Genomic DNA, 13,488 nt, shown 5'->3' with positions numbered 1-13,488 from the left:
AAAATATAGCTGTAAAAGCAATACAACAGCAGGAAACACACATCAGTTAAAAAAAATGCCACACAACTATCATGTCAGCTCAAAAGCCTGGCTAAACAGCATAGCCTTGACAACCCAACCAAAAATGTGTAGGATAGGGGCTAGAACAAATCTCCAAGGGGAGGTGTTCCATAACCAAGGTGCCACTGCAGAAAAAGCCCTGTAATGTCTGCTCTTCATGCAGAGCTTTCCCGATCTACAGGTGGGATGTACTGATTGGACTTTGAACACCAAAGCACATCACATGGCTCTTGAGTTGAAAGGGCTTGAAAGACGGAAGCCACTTTGCATTATAAAGGGGAATGTTGTGATTCCGAACAAGAGGTTGTATCTCATTGCCATATTTTAAATAAATGATCTGGAGCATAAAGCCTCCAATTCAGAAGGGCCATAAAAACATGCTGGTGTGTGGTTATCTAGCATGTTAGTAATTTAAAATGTAGTGGGTCAAAGATGAAGCTGTGAACCAGGAGTCCAAAGTCCTGAATTCATGACTGAAGCGTACTAGGTAGCAAGCTACCCGCTTTCAGATTCAGCTGTGCTTTTGCAATATGTGGATAATAATACTGAAAATATTTTATGGGATTGTTTCAAGAAATACTGAGATAAAGAATTGCTGAGTTCTAGATGGCAGTTGCGGATTATGTTTTGAAATTGCCATGCAGATGTGTAATTCTCATATGGCTAGTCCTGAAGGATATTGCTTAATCTAAATAAATTTAAACTAAAAGGTAGGCTGATAGGCTGGCTGGGTGCCCGAATCATGCTCTTTGGCCAGATCCTAACCCCATCTGTGGGTGAATAAGCCATTGGTGGTGAAGGAAATGTGTTATTATGCATATGCCCCAAAGCACTTGGCTGGTTGTCATTATTCATATGTACTGAGGCTGCTAGGTGCCCCTGCACATGTCCACATGTATAAGTGCCACTATTCTCTTTAAAATATTGGGAGGTTATGATATCGCCATCCGCTTGACACCATCCTTGGCAAGTGGGGAAGTGGAGCAGACTGCTTGGGGAGATGGAGGTGTTTGAGGTGAGGTTGGACTACCATCTGTCAGGGATGCTGTAGTTGCATTGCAGAACTTACATTGAGCAGGGTTGTTGACTAGATGACTACCAAGGTCTCTTCCAACTCTAGCCCCTCTTCAGGGCATATAATACCAATGTATTGGGCTGTGTATTCCAGCCCCACTCCCAGTTTCCCAGTTTCCATCTAACCCACCCCTGAACCTACCTTGACTCGCAAGGTCTGAAGGGGGCTTCTAACCATGTTCAACTGAATGCTCTTAGAAGCCTCCCAATGATCAGGAACTCTGGGTTATCAGAGTTCCTGATGGCAAGAAGGATTCAAAACATGTTCAGATGAATGTGCTTAGAAGCCCCATTCAGCCCTTTCTGCTCAGCATGGAATGAGCAAGAGTGGAGTGGGTGGAGCCAGCAGGTGTAGGGACAGTGGGTGCAGGTATTCCTTGTTCAGGTGTAACATCTGAGCAAGGCAACCAACATTTTAAAAGAGGTTGCCTAGAGTGGCATAGGGGAGCTCCTTCCAGGCTGTGCCAAGTCTCATTTTGTCTACAGTAAGACCTCTGGCATGCAAAGGGGAGGAGAATATCACATTTCCATTGATATGCCAAAGGTCCCCAGATGCAGAAGACAGGAGCAGAGATGTTAGGGACAACCTGGGCTGCACTGCCTCTCTATTGCAGGTGTTTCTGGAATGAGCTCAGAATGGATCCAGTGCCCACTATAGAAATAACTCAAGGACCAGTGGAGGTAGAATGTTTCCTCATCCTTATAACAAGAAGAACTTGTTAGATATATATGGATGAATCACATGCGCCTGAAGGTCAGCCTTCACTCATGTATTGAGTTTGGGGTCATTCATAACATTTTAATGGAATTGCCCACATTTTGCATTTGTGGAGCACAGGTACAGTATAGATAGTTCCCGTTACAAGCTTTTCTCAAGGTGCAATTTCTAGCACAGTTATTGGTAACTGTGCCAGAAAAAGAAAAAAAGAATAATTTGGTCACAGTGGAAAAAAGACACTCTTGTTTTCGACCTTACTTGCTTTTTTCTTATTAGTCTGCTAAAGCAGATTTGAATGTCTTGCCTATACCCAGCTGTCCGTAGAAAATATCCATGACAGAAATGCTGCACTAGCATATAATTCCCCCTCTCATGTCTCCTAATTGAACAGACTGCCCTTGCTCGGTTACAGATGGCTTTACTGCCATGCGCCTCCTGCAGCCTTCTTTGCAGCTGTGAGCTCAGACATGCTGCTATACAAATGCTCTTCTTTGGAGCACGCAGTCTATGTTTTCAAAGGCATTGAGAGCATAAGTGGGTTCCATTGCCCTTTCTTTTTTAAGAGTTAAGTGGAAGGGTGGAGTGGAGTTGTTTAGCGAAGTCTGAGGGGGCATGACCAGAGATAATGGGACAAAAGGCGAGGTAAATTCAGGCCTAATATCAAGAGAACTTTTGCACAGGGAGATTTATAAGGGCAGCAAAGTAGTTCCCCAAGAAAGCTGGCACTATCCCAGTTTGGGACAATTGGGCATTAGTACAGGAACGGCTGCCAACTGCATTGGCAATGGAGTCTATGGCAAGTATTTTGGCACAGGGATGAATTGAGCAATCTAAAAAGCCCACCTACCTTTGGTTTCTCAATCCTTGTTAGTATTTTGTTTTTAAATAATACCTTTCATCAAATGAGCCTTGTACAAGCATATAATATCTATATATCTCAGTTTCATATCACTATATACCTGCAGCCAAGTTGCTTAGCATTTGGAATTAATTTTATTTAAAGAAAAAATTATTAGATTTCTATCCCACTCTTATCTTGTGGGCTCAGAGTGGCTAGCCAGTAGGGTTTGGTCCCCCCCCCCCGAGGTACAAAACAGTCTCCAGAATGGACAGAATGGAGTCAATTGATTCCCAGCTTTATTTGCTTTACTTTTCAGCATTTGAAAGCCAACATGGCTGGAACTGATGCTAAGAGTTATTGAGCACCTTGCTTTCTGCCCCCAAATAATTGTCTATGCAAAGGCAACTTTTATAAAAGACAAAGGATCCCAGTATCTGCCTCTTCAGTTTAAATGAGATGTGATCAATGTATCCCTCTAGGAATACGCAGGGCCATTGCAGTGTGCTTAAAAGTCTTGGGGCACAGGTCCATGACACATATTTGGATCTGAACAAGTTAAGATGGTGGGTATCCAAGGTCTCAATGGCACAGCACTTGGAGCATGTCCAGCCCTTCTTCTTGCAAAATGTTCAAAAAAAGTAGGGGAGTAGGGGGAGGGAATTCAGTACTCATTGCAATAAATACATAGCAGGGCTCAGACCCCATGGACACCCCCACTCAGCAGTGGCCCTGGTGACAGCCACAGTTGCATCTTAAATCTATGTACAATTACTCAGAAGTAAATTCTGCCCAGCAGGAGGTGTCAGCACTTGCAATATGGAGTAACCTCTCCTTATTTTGTATGCAGGGTACCTGTTTGCTGCTGCTGCCTCCTCCTTTTGCTGCTGCTGGAAAGAAAGTTCCCTCAGCACTTATTTCTCCTGTGCCCAAAGAGAGCTTAATTCCTCTGAGATGAAGAGGCAGCAGTATCAGAGCAGCCGCCCAAGTGACTGCGCTGTAGCAGCTTTCAATTAGCTATGCTACTACTTTTTAAGTGCATTTTCCAGAATCTGCTTTGGTCTTCAGCATAGAGGAAATGGCCTGAATGCCCATTCTCAGTTCTGAAAAAAAATGCCTCAGGGCCACACTTCATGTCACACTGTTCATGTTTTTTAAATAGCGTGCTTAAGCCAGACACGTTTATTTTGAAGAAAAGCTAGCTGGGCCATGATCTGGAACATATTACTAATTTAGATCAGATTCTCTGTGCTCGTTTCTCACCCAAGAACTCCCTCTTCCAGAAGCTATTCGCTGCCACAAAGGTGCTGCTGCAATGTGTAGCTTGGCCCTCAGAATGTAGCTAATTAGGTGTTCAAATAATTTCTACCACTCTGCGGAATACATAGGTATGTACACATGACACACCTTCAATGTGCAATAGCAGGAGCATTAATGGGAGAAGATCCTACACACTTACAGCGGTACACTTACAGTAGGGTTGCCATATTTCAAAAAGTGAAAATCTGGACGGAAAAGTTATTGAGTTTTGGTCCGGCCAAAGTTGTTGAGCTTCTTTTGCAAAATCTTGGGGAGAAATGAAGTTTTTGAGCTGCTTTACAGGGAAATCACCAAAAACGACACTGCCGACATGGGTTGCAAAGTCTTATGCTCAGTTTGGCTTGTGGCCACTGCTTCCTTGAGATGTAATGAAGGCAGCAGCCATGACCAAACTGTAAAGCAGTGGGACCACAACAGACCAATCACAGTGGAGTCAGGAGAGTGGTTAGCGAGTTCAGTCCTCAGTGCTTAAAGAACAAAGCAAGCGATTGCTGAGCCAAAATGGCCTTTGTAAGAATGAATAATACAGACATGGAGAGTTCTAAAAGCCACAATGAGCTAAACTATATGAGGATAAGTTCTGAATTCTTATACATAATGCAGAGCATAATGCAAATATATCATGTAGCTTTAATCTTTATCATTTGAAATCTTAACCAGACTCTTTGCAGTGTGATCATTTCTCCTAAAGAGAGTTATTTTAAGAATATAATGAGAGCATGACGATTTTTACTAATTATGGTGAGAGACTTGGAATATATTTAACTTCTGCCTTAGAAGACATTTGTTAGCAGTCATTCGTCAATCATTTTTAACTTGTGACCTTGCAGTGTTCAGCATGCTTTGGAAACAATGGCAAAGCGCAAGGAAATGATCAATTTCTAAACATAGCTGAGCAGTTTCTTAAAAATGTGAAATATGGACATGTTGTCTTTGAAGAGCAGGATTATTTGTAAAATGCCCTTGGCTGTGATTAACAATGTATAGCAAGCAGCTCTCAAGAGCAGCAAACCTTAGGTGTGAACAAAAAAAAACCTGCTATAGTCTATCAAAAGGAAAGAACAAATCCCAGTAATATAAAATAGGTCTCTGCTGGCCTCTTGTTGACAAAGAATAAGTAACTGGCTTTTGGCAGATGCCGGCATCCTTGACATCCTTTCCCCCCATTTTATACATGCACAAGAACATGCAAACACACCTACTAAGGAGAGGAGTACAAAGCAGATCTGTATAGAGCCAACAAGCTGGACAGGTAAAGACAGTCCAGTATTGTTCACAGACCAGACCACAAACTATACATGCACAGTACAAACCAGTCCATGCATGAGAACTGCAGTCCACAAACTACAGATAAATACACATTAGCCACACTACACACAGGTCACATCTTTGACTGTGTGAAGGGGCTTAATGCACGTACACATGAATATGTGTAGAGGTCCTTTGCATGAACTTGCCCAGTTATGAAGACTTGCTGCAGGGGCCTTATTGCAGACTCCCTACCCTTCACCTTCAGAGGTGAGGTGAGTGGAAATTGCCAGTCCTTCTCAATAATGGTGCCCAAGCTTTGGATCATATTTAAAGGAGTGCTCACTTGGTGATCTGGTGCTTTTTCAGGGCCAGGTGAAAAGCTTATTTTATTTGGCCATACCTTTTTACTTATTTCAATTTCATACAGAAGTTAGGCTGTAGGGAATATGTCTCATTTAACTCAGTGGGATTCACTTCTAAGTAGACACCTGCAGGATTACACTATATTTTATTCTCCTGCTGCTATCTTTATATGGATGTCTTGCTTGTACATATTTATTTATGTATTAAAGTTTTGTTAGATGGTCTAAGTCCAGCAGCCTACCCACACCAATTAAGCTTACGATCTTGGGTTAGAGTCAGTTTCTAACAGGTTGTTGTTTGGGTGTTGGGGACATGGCTGCAGAACAGCCAAGGAATTAAGCCACAACCTTCTTAACACAATTTGTGATGGATATTGCTGTGTTGAGTTACCTTCAGGCATCCATCTTGCCACCCTTCATGATATTGCATGATCACGCAAGTATACTGACTGTAGTGCGATAGACACTAGTGTATTTAGAAGGAAGTTTCAGCATTTATCTTTATGTCAACTTTTAAATATATGTGGCCTTAGTAAAGCTAGGCTATCAGTCCTTGCCTCTGAATTGTATAGCAGGGAGTGAATAACATTTCATCATGATCTACTGTGTTAATGCAGTATGGATGATGATAATTTTTTGGGTGGTAGCAGACATAACCTGTTGAAAAATTTGAAAGTAAGAATGTTTTCTAGCAACACTAGTGGAATGACATTGCTTTGCGATTCCAGTGTTCTGGTGTCACCTTTATTCTTGTAAGTGAGACAGATGAAGCATCTTTCAATTTCTGTGGGAAGATTTCACTCTGAGCAGATGGGCTTGTAAAGTCCTTTCTGTTTTCTGGTAGGCTTTATTAAAATATTCTTCTGTTATGCCATTCGTCCCTTGCTAGCATTGTACTATATTTCATTTCAAGGTTGGGTTTTTTTCATTTCACTTATGGATGTTGTTAAATTTGCTCAAATAGTAGAGGCTTTTGACTTCAAAAATGACCTTCAGAAAATCTTTTGAGATGCTACTTTCAATGGAGCATAAATAAATATATTGCAAGGCTGCATGCTGGTTATTCTAAGCTTAATGAGGACAAAGTAGATTGCTTGCTGTAGTAGCACCTCCAAAACCCCAGGAAACGCTGTTTCAGTATGGAATAAAGGGAGCACTGTTTCTTCTTCAGTGTTGACTTTTTTCATTGCCAGAATCCAGGAAGAAGATACAGGACAAATAGAGCTAGTAGGTGATTAAATTCTCAGGCCTTTTCTGCTTGAAGAGAGGTGTGTGTGTGTGTTTTTGTGATTCAATTAGGCAGGAGTCTCAATGGAAACTGAAAGGAGAATAAGAAAGCCTCTGTATTAGGATTGCCAACTTTTTCTTATAACTGGCCTAATCTGCAGCCATTAGCCTGGCAATAATGTTTATTTCCATGCCATAAAAAAGAATCAACTGCCAATTTGTGCAGATTAAGCTGCTCTTAAAGGCAGAAGAGCTGGCCAAACTCCCTCCCCCCTCCACCTTGCCCACCCCCAATCAGATGCCAATGCTAGGGTGCATCTGTGGAACTCCCTTTTGGCTGCTAAATTAGGCTCTGCCAGACCCCATTCCTGTTGACTCCATCTTCATTCTACTATAATTTTACCTTTCGACTCCTAAAGGTAGGAGCAAGAGCTGCTTCTACAGTGGTGGAGGGGGCAAGATTCACTTCCCGGTTTCATGCTAGCTCTTTTTCACTGTGCCATCCACGCGTGTCAGAAATAAGAAAATGTTGTCTACCTGTAATATTGTCCACATGGTCACATATATGGGGCTTTCTCTCTGTATGTGGAGAAGCTGCTTTCCTCCTTTCCTCCACCACATAGATGACGTGACATATGACGTACAGATGACGTAACATATGAGTGAATGCCTATTCATGCCATGTTTCTCAAACTTAGGTCCCCACCACAACTCCCATCTTCAGTTAGTCCTCAAATCCCATCTGCAACTCTCACATGCACACCCGCCCACATGTGTCTCACTTGCAGAGCGTTTCCTGAACCTCACCTCAAGAACATCCAGGAGTGGCTGGAGGAAAGGGACAATGCTGCAATGTCCCTTCCACAAACTGGGATGGTGCAGAGACAAGGTGGTGACGAGGGGGACAGCCCTAGCTGAGGCAATCCAGCACCCCCTCCAATGCACTCACTGTGCCCTTGCTGCTCAGCAGTGAGGCTGCTGCCAGGAGGCCAGGTCAGCGGCCTCTCTCCTCCCCGCTGGCCATTTCTGAAAACATCCAGTGGCCCGTTGCTTTACAGACCCCTAAATAGATAAGAAGAACTGGATCAGACCAAAGGCCTATTTAGTCTAGCATCCTGTTTTGGACAGCAGCAAACCATATGTCCATGGGAAGCCCTTGTGTTGAGGCTGCTCACAGCAGGTGCATTTCCATATGTGCAGTGCTAGAGAGGTGCACAGTGCTGTTTCCAGGTTTGAGATAGCTGTTGTGATTGTAATAGAGATCGGATTGGATTGGAGATAGCTGCTGGGCATCTCAGTGGCTCCCCTCCTTGAGTAGGCTTACCACATCACTAGTGTGGTCTCTTTGTTATGCCTCTCCCTATGTGTTGAGTCTGCACAGCTGTCCAGAGGAGGAGGGCAAGGTGGGCAGAGGCTCTTTGCTCCTGTTGTTGCTAGGAGAGGGCAGGTGAATAGGCATGGGGACTCCAGTGGTTGGCAGTGGGCCCCTTCCTGGGGTATGCGCTTCTGCAGGTGCCCAGCAATGCCAACCTGTGAGACCAGCGTAGGATGAGTGTGCTTCAGAAGCACAGCTTGTCACAAATGGACTAGAATATAAGAATGGCTGGTATAGTAGTGCTGTGCCTGGTTTGTGGGTTGTAGGTCATTGAAAGAAGTAGTTATGCTACAGTCCTTTGTGGTGTCGTTCTTTATCCTGCAATTAATTTAAATGTGTGTGTGTGAGAGAGAGAGATCAGGTGTTCTAGTTATTGCATATTCATTGTGCTGCAGTCATCTTCTGATTGTTTATGGAATTCCTACGTATTACATTAGATGTGTTTATCCAACATTGTTTCACATCCGTTAGTAATTCATTGGAACATTACCGCTTCTCTTGTTTTTCAGCTTGCAAAACAGTGATGCCACAGAACTGACCACATTGATCACAGTAAGTTATTCTTCAGTTACTGACACGATGATAATTCTTTTTTTAGAGAAGTGTGAATCATGTGGTGAAGTATAAACAGAAGTGTGAACGAAAAAAACCATTGGGTTCAATCCAGAAATCAGTGCAACTTAAATATATCGTTTGGGGTTTCATGTCCCAATTAGTTTCAATCAGATTTGGGGCTCATGCAGAATTCCACTTGTCCTGCCATTTCCCCCCCAGGAAAACCCAATCTTTATTGCTGAATTGGAGCAAACATCAACCGGGTTTTCTGCAGATGGGTACTTGATTCAGCACTAAAAAGCTGTCTTTCCCCTGGGGAAGCAGTTTGGCAAACAGAAAACCACTCCGGCCCACGCTTTCTAGGCACCGGACAAGTGGAAGTGTGGATGAGCCTTTAAGCACGCCTAAGTAAATAATATGGCCCCTCCTAGTGCTTTGTACCAGTGTAGTGGCAGTCTCACTCATAGTAGTTGATGCAATATGTTGTGTTGTACAAATGTTACATGTCTGGGGTGGCTGCTTAATGTATAACCAAAAAATAAGAAATGCATCGCTCCAAAAAAAGGAGTTTTGCATAAAATACATGTGCTCATTTATATATTAAATAAGTGGACCAAGAAACAGAATCTCCCAATCCCTAATTATCAGTACTGCCAGAAGTATCAGGTTTTAACACTGTGTACTTGGTGCTGGCTGGTGAATGAGGGTGATCTACCTCCTAGAGCATCAGCGTCATAAGTAGGAAAGAATTAAAAAATGGCAACGAAGCACTGAGACTTGTTCTTCTTGACAGATCATTCATCCTTGCAGGATTGCAGCAATAATGTCCACATTGTAGTACCTATCCCCTTGTTTCACTCTTACTGTTGTCACACATGGAAATGGTGGCCTCATTTCTAAGTGAAATTATACACTGGTTGCTATTTGATATTATCATTATTATGGTTCATTTGCTGCATTTGCTGCTGACAAAATTCAGTTTCCAGTCATTGGTAACAAGGTACTTTTTCGTTTTCATTCGGAAGTTGCGTTTAGCTGAAAGAAAACTGGTGGTGGGGAGCGGGGGGAAGAATGTTATGATCTGATGGTTTCTGTCACATTTAAGTGTAAGATCAGGGGCCTGGCTTTACAATCCTAATTGCACTGTGTAGAAGCAAGTCTCATTGAAATGAATGGGACTTAATTTCTAATAATGACTGTGACCCCAGGATCTGCATGGTAGAGGCATCCACATGTGGCTTGGGTCTTTCCTTTTAAATTTGTATCCTGTTAAATCATGAATCATGTGCTTAATGTAATCTATGGTTTGTTGGTTCCCTCTAGTGCTCATGGTAGGATTCACTCTGTACGTTTGGATTGGGATATAAGGCTGTAAACCTAAGGTCAGAACTGAACATTACCTAAATAAATAAATAAAAGCAGCCTCTGCCCCTCTTCCTTGATAACATGACCTTATTTTGTGTCATGATACCATATGAAACTGGATTTTTTGCTCCAGTCTGCATCACTTATGCTGAACCTTATTTGCCATTTTTCTGACCATTTACTCAGTTTATTGAGACGCTTTTGGAACACTTTGTAAGATATGCAGGTTGTGCCCTGAATAATTTGGTGTCACCCACAATCTTGGTTTCTTCACTTCTCCTTCCAGCCCCCATATTATTGATGAATGTTAAATAGCACTGGACCCAACACACTTCAGACCTTGGGTCTCAATGTGCAAAATTTGAGGCTGGGGGGAGGGATGTGATACCATGGGCAGAGCTGCTACCTGTGCCCCCTCCACACTTCATTCTCCCTGCCCCATTCTTTGAATAACTATTTCCTATAGCCACAGGCAGCCTGTTCTCAAGGCAACTCCTGGGACAAACTACAGGCGAGCTTAAATGCAGCTTTGCAGCTAAAGGTGTTCACACCATGCATTCAATGCACATAGCCTCCCCCAAGAATCCTGGGAACTATGGTTTATTATTGATCTTGGGAATTGAAGCTCTGTGAAGGGTAAAATACTGTCCCCAAGATTCTTGGGAGAGGGGGTGTGCTATAAAATGTATAGTGTATACACTGCCTCTGTGCAGTTTCTTAAAAATGGAAATTGCACTAGCTTGGTGGTGGTGGTGGGGCGATAATTAATGGGATCAAAACAGGCATAGGGAAGGAATTTGACTTTTTTTCCCTCCCCTGCTCTGGTATTGAGGAAGACCATTCCTCTATAGCTGATATTTGGAGCCTATGAACAATTCTCCCCCCCTCACTCCTCGGCAAATACTCGTTTCAGAAGAGGGATTTTCCTCAAGACTGGAGCAGGGGAGAAAAGGGTCAGAGCATACTCCCTTGCTGCATGTATTTATCAATCACACTCTAGGAAAATAGAAAATTTTGTGCCTTAGTGGGTCTGTGCATGTTGGGTGTGTAGGTGGCACCTTCAAAGAGATCTGTTATCTTTTCATTATTTTTGATTGTCAGAAACAGGGTTGCTCCCAAGACAGAGTATGGAATGGTTAAAAGGGAGGCTGTTATTTGTCTTTTGCCGTCTTAAGATAAAAGGTGGGCATTTATTCTTTGCTGCTGTGTTGTCTCACTTGGGCAACATTGTGCCGGGTAACATTTAGCTTCCCTTATTCGGCGCAAGCTGAATATTTTACGATACTCTGCAATCTTGTATTTCAGTAGCGACCTTCATGCCTGCATCCCAGGGGTGCTTTACAATCAGTAAAGTTAAAATTAGATCTGGTAGCACAGGAGGGAAAAAAATTGCTAAAACAATCATTTTAGAAATGCTGACTAAAAGAAATAATTTTTAAGGTTAGATTCGAAAGGCCCGCAAGTTGGAAATGCTTTCCGCTTGTAACTGACAGCATGTTCCACAGCTGAACGTGAAGCTATTAAAAACCTCTCCATGCAACCTTACAAATAAATATTTAGGAATGGAAAAGGGACTGGTATCTGCTGATTTCGGAGAACAGCCAGGTTCGTACGGAGAGAGCAAATCTATTAAATAGTTGGGGGGGGGAGTGATTTAAAGGTCAAAAGAACAATTTTGTAGCGAATACATTGCTTAGTAGGGTGCCCGTGATGTGACAGCAAAACAGGAGGAAGATAAGATAACCTGCAACATGTAAGATGGAAGCAACCACAGAAACTGCAGAACGAGGCAAGTAGAGGGGTGAGGGTTTGTTATAATGAACCCATGAAAATGAGGGAGAGAACACCTAACTGTAGAAAAGAACAGCTACCATTTACTTAAGATGGTGGGCACTGTACTTTCTTGAGAGTAAGACCCATTGAACTCTATGGGAGTAAGGCCCATAATTACCGAATGGACATATTTAGGATAGGGTTCATAGCAGTACAGGGCAATGTATGTTACTTTTTTTGTTTAATAGTTCATCTCAAGTCCTCCTAGATAAGTGGAAATTACGTTTTTAAAGTAAGTGTGAGGTGTGCACATGATTGCTAGCAACAGTTTATTGCCGCATTACAGTGTAAGATCTCCTGATAAGCTCTATTTATTTGTTTTCTCTCTCCCCACCCATGCAACTACCACCCCTTGCACTTTTCTGCCCTGCAGCCTCCCCCCCCCCCCCAATGTGTTGGTGGCTGAATGTCTACACTAGATACTCTGGGCAATTAAATAAAATCCAAGGTTCTAAAACATTGTGGCGAGTCTAGTCAAGTAGAGCTGTTCCCTTCTGCGAATGTTCTGACCCCAACAAATGAGGAGGAGTGGCTGTTAGGGACACACATGAGGCAGAGAGGACAATGGGTTAATTCCTGCTCCAGTATTCTGGTGCAAGAGAACGAGTGAATAGACGTATAATTTTGAGAATTGAGGGACTGCAAAGGAGAATCGCCTACAGCAGGCTTGCATAATTTATAACACACCGGCCTGAAATCAGGGCCTCAATAAACCTGTTATTTATTTCTTGCTTGGGACAGCAAAACAGGAGGTACATGACCGAGGCGGTGTGTGGCTTGGTGGAACACAAGTTGGGCAGGTCTGCACTGCAGTATCCCAAGACTAGTGCCAGGCATAGGTTATAGCAGACTTTGTTTAGGTGCTGTTGACACAGAATTTATATCTCTTTGGAGCTTCCCTCACACCTGCATGAGTGTTTTTGCTAAGCACAGGTTGTTGGAGAGCCAGTGTGGTGTAGTGGTTCAGAGCGGTAGTCTCGTAATCTAGTGAACCAGGTTCGCATCCCCACTCCTCCATATGCAGCTGCTGGGTGACCTTGGGCTAGTCACACTTCTTTGGAGTCTCTCAGCCTCACTCACCTCACAGGGTGTTTGCTGTGGGGGAGGAAGGGAAAAGGAGATTTTTAGTCGCTTTGCGACTCCTTAGGGTAGTGAAAACGTGGGGTATTAAATCCAAACTCTTCTTCTTCTTCCTCTTGGATTGTTGGGACCAACAGGGTTACCTGTTGTTCTGGCTCAACTGCAGTACAGACAGGCAGAGCCTAATAGCGGGTTCAGAATAGCCACAGTGTGGTTTCAGAAATGTCCTTGAGGATCCTACTGTTGTCAAACAGACACAGGCTACATCCTGAATATGTGAGCAGATGGAGAGCCAGTTATACACTTAATGAGTCCTACCATTTATTCTTATGTCCAACCTGTGTTGTTTCCAGGTCAGCCAGAACCTTCTCCTAATAACTTCTTTATGAGCATGTCGTGTTTCATAAACAGACCATGAGAACAAATTTGT

At 43.0% G+C, this 13,488-nt stretch overlaps 1 protein-coding gene across 13 annotated transcripts in view; it reads left to right on the top strand.

The window, feature by feature from the left end:
• BAZ2B (bromodomain adjacent to zinc finger domain 2B) overlaps window positions 1–13,488 on the top strand; it is a 193,868-nt gene that overhangs the window by 46,619 nt on the left and 133,761 nt on the right. For all 13 annotated transcript variants that reach the window (XM_053407722.1, XM_053407678.1, XM_053407698.1 and 10 more), the window contains exon 2: window positions 8,735–8,777. The gene's annotated coding sequence lies outside the window, so the exon portion shown is untranslated. The remainder of the gene's footprint in view (window positions 1–8,734; window positions 8,778–13,488) is intronic.

This window comes from Podarcis raffonei, chromosome 1 (genome assembly GCF_027172205.1).
Source record: "Podarcis raffonei isolate rPodRaf1 chromosome 1, rPodRaf1.pri, whole genome shotgun sequence".
Lineage (NCBI taxonomy): Eukaryota > Metazoa > Chordata > Lepidosauria > Squamata > Lacertidae > Podarcis > Podarcis raffonei.
This window is presented reverse-complemented; position numbering and strand designations above follow the sequence as displayed.